At 42.1% G+C, this 3,505-nt stretch overlaps 1 pseudogene; it reads right to left on the bottom strand.

Moving 5' to 3' along the window:
- Nucleotides 1-427: 427 nt before the first annotated feature.
- Nucleotides 428-3,305, bottom strand: LOC107136104 (annotated as a pseudogene).
- Nucleotides 3,306-3,505: the final 200 nt, after the last annotated feature.

Genomic DNA, 3,505 nt, shown 5'->3' with positions numbered 1-3,505 from the left:
CGACTTTTAATAGCTGCTTTTATCACCAGGTAAGTCATGCAGTTACAAAATAGATAGAAATTTTTGAAAGGGCATTATTATCATTATTATTATTTTAAAAAAGCACTCATTCTTACATAAATATTTAGCACTTCATTGGGACACAACTGCTCAAAAGGCCTTGCCCTCCAAAATCTCTAAACACTAGAACCCATGTTGTTTTCAGCCTGCTGTTCATGAAGCTGGATGCAGAATGCAAAACCTCCATGAGGAGAGGACTTACAGTTAGGCTGGGTCAGGGCCACCGGCAGTGCTCAGAGCAGCTGGACTTCAAACAAGGAGCTCAGTGGGTTTTCTTGGGACACTCTACTTGAATTATGGTTAAATTGGTCAACACAATAGATCTTCAAAAGGGAAGGACAATTAATTAACTTGATAAAGGGGTTACTGCATTCTTTGGACTATGTGTCATAATGGTAGTTAGTGAATTCTGATAATCTTAACAAAAAATAGCCTCCAATGTTTCCAGGTATGAAGACAGAACTTCATCAGGCTTTTTATTTTTGCTGGATAATACATGACTGATAAGCTCTAAATGATACTGTTTTATGTTATAAAAATACTAGCTTTCTTCATTTACTGTTTATAGGCATTCACTACTTGAGTCAAGGTTAGGTTTATTAAGTGATTCAAGGCAATTTTATTATAGAAGCATGTAATAGACAGCTTTTATTTTTGTTTGTTAACTTGCAAAATTGAGTTATTATGCAGATGTAAAATATCACTAACTCATATGAGGACCATGCCACCTTCTAAAAATATCATACATTTAATTTTCATATGTGTCAAAGTTACAGCACATACCAGACTTGTCTAGAGCAAAAAATGAGTGACTGTTCTTGACTGCTTTCCCTGGCGACAGCACTGACTGTTGGGAAGAGCCCTGGAGCAAGGCAACACAGTAAGGTGGAAGAGACTTCTTATTTTAAAGCAAAGGGCTTAAAGGGCTTTTTGGAATAGGTAATTTCTACTTTCACACTCATCAGATTGTACATGATCCTCTAAGCTTAATTCCTTTCTTCTTAAGAGGCTGAATCAGGATGACTTGTTGAGAACAGTGTCCGTTGTTTAATGTGTCATGAGAGAAAGATATCTGCAGTTACATCTAAACTTGTGATAGATCAGCAAAAGTTACAGGTGAAGAGGGTGGTGAACAAGGTAACAAAGATCTATTCATTGTGCACTTTGAAGACTTTCTCAATGGCATTGACATAGGTAGCTGTTCTCAGGTCCAAGCCCAGGTTATACTTCATGGTCGAACGCATAATTTGCATGGCTGAATGCTCCGGGTATAGGTTAAGCCAGATGCACAAGGTCTTTCTATCATGCACTCAGTATCCTATCCTGGAACACTGTGGTGGGTACAACAGGAATTATTCCACCATGCTTTCCAAATTTTCATTCTAAACACTCTTGAACAGACATGAACATATTTGAAGGCTAATCGGCCATAGCTGACATGATTCAGACTCTTCAGCCACTCAAAGTAAGATACTGTCACTCCACCAGCATTTAAATAGAGATCTGGAATAACCATGATGTTCCTCTCTAGGAGAATCTTATCAGCTTCTGGAGTAGTTGGTCCTTTTGCACCTTCAGCCATGATCTTGGCTTTGACTCTGGGTGCATGGGATTTGGTCAACTGCTTCTCACATGCAGCAGGGATCAGCATTTCACAGGCAGCCTCCAAGATACTTTCTTCATATACCTTTGCCTTGGGGAAGGCCAGAATTGATCCATGTGACAATCTGAAATTTTCTAGTTCCTTTGGGTCAATACCATCTGGATTCCATATATCCCATCAGATTCACCAACACCAATACATTTAGCACCAAAACAATGTAAATACCTCATAAACTGCTGGCCCATGTTACCAAGTCCCTGAACCACAAATATTTTATCTCCAAATCCTTGTGTCATTCCTAAAATGCTCCTGTAAGAAGCTTCATTAATGAAGTTTTCAATCCCATAGAAAACATTCAGGCTAGTAGCAGAGATGACTCTGTGGATGCATTCTTGACTGATGAATTTACCAGTAACACAGGCATGTGCATTAATATTATAGTGCCCTATGGTGCTGGCATAGGTGACAGTGATAGAGGACATCTCCCGCTAGCCTGTGCTCATGTCTGGGGCAGGCACATCAATGCCAGGACCAGTAAAACCTTTTTCTGCACACTCCATGGTAAACCTTCTTGTGATCTTCTCCAATTCATTATTTGTATAGTTCTTGGGATAGATCTGAACACCTGCTTTAGCACCCTCAAAGAACACACACATCAACCACAGCACACTTACAAGTCAGCAGAGAAGCCAATGCTTTTACTTTATCTACACTCACATCCGTGCTGTAAAGGATACCTCCCTTGCAGAACGTGCGGTGCTGGCTGTGCTGGGGTTCAGTAGCCCTCCATAACCTCCAGGAACGTTGGTTGCGCCAAATGAGGAAGAAGAGGCTCAGCACATGGTTGCAGGGTGTATCCACCACGATGCTAGTGCCATGGTGGAAGAAGACCTCCATCATCTTGAAGAAGCTGGGGGTGTCTTCAAGGTCAGCTGTACCCTCGCTGTAGTGGCCCTGGGTGGGCTGTGTGAGCCCTGGCTGCAGGGAGGCGGCGGGCTGCCCGCGTGACCAACCCAGCAGTGCAGCCCAGATGTCAGCCGCTGAGCCCAGGATAGCGGGTCCAGTGCGCTTCGCCCAGGCAGCACTACACAGTGGAGTAGAGGCCAGAGGCTGCCTGGGAGGCCCAGCACTGAGGGAACTCCCTGTTCTTATAAATTTAAACTCTCTGGAGTGGATGGAGGGAGTGGAAAAACAAAGAAATAAATACTAAATATGTGCCAACAAGCACATATTGAAAAATGTGTGTTGAAAAATGAAATGTTGAAAAATGAATGTATGAAATATTGAACAAGTAAATAAGGAATGAATTACATTGTAATAGTGCAGTGTAGAGAATTAAAGCGAGAACGTTATGCTGGAGATTGGTTAGGTAGTCCCTTTAGATTGGGTTGTCAGGTTCAGACTGAACAGATGGCATTTAAGTTGAAATTTCAACAGATGTAGAGAGTTTTTGAGGCAGATAGAACAGTTGGGTAAAGCCCTGTTGTGGAAATAGGTGATCAGAATTGTCACTGTAGGGTGTGTGTGAGAGAATGATATGACTAAGATAGAAGCATAGGCAGGTGGCACATTCCTGTAATTCCAGTGGCTCAGGAGACTGAGGCAGGAGGATTCAAAGTTTAAAGCCAGCCTCAGCAACTTAGTGAGGCCCTAAGCATCTTAGTGAGATCCTGTCTCAAAAAATTAAAAAAAAAAAGGGGGGGGTGCAGGATGTGGCTCTGTGGTGAAGCAATCTTGGGTTCAATGCCTGGTACCAAAGAAGAAAAAAGAAAGAAAGGAAGGAAGGAAGGAAGGAAGGAAGGAAGGAAGGAAGGAAGGAAAGAAGAGACAAATTCCCCATGG

Source organism: Marmota marmota, unplaced genomic scaffold, assembly GCF_001458135.2.
Source record: "Marmota marmota marmota unplaced genomic scaffold, marMar, whole genome shotgun sequence".
NCBI lineage: Eukaryota > Metazoa > Chordata > Mammalia > Rodentia > Sciuridae > Marmota > Marmota marmota.
The sequence above is the reverse complement of the archived record's forward strand: the minus strand, read 5'-3'. Positions and strand labels throughout refer to the sequence as shown.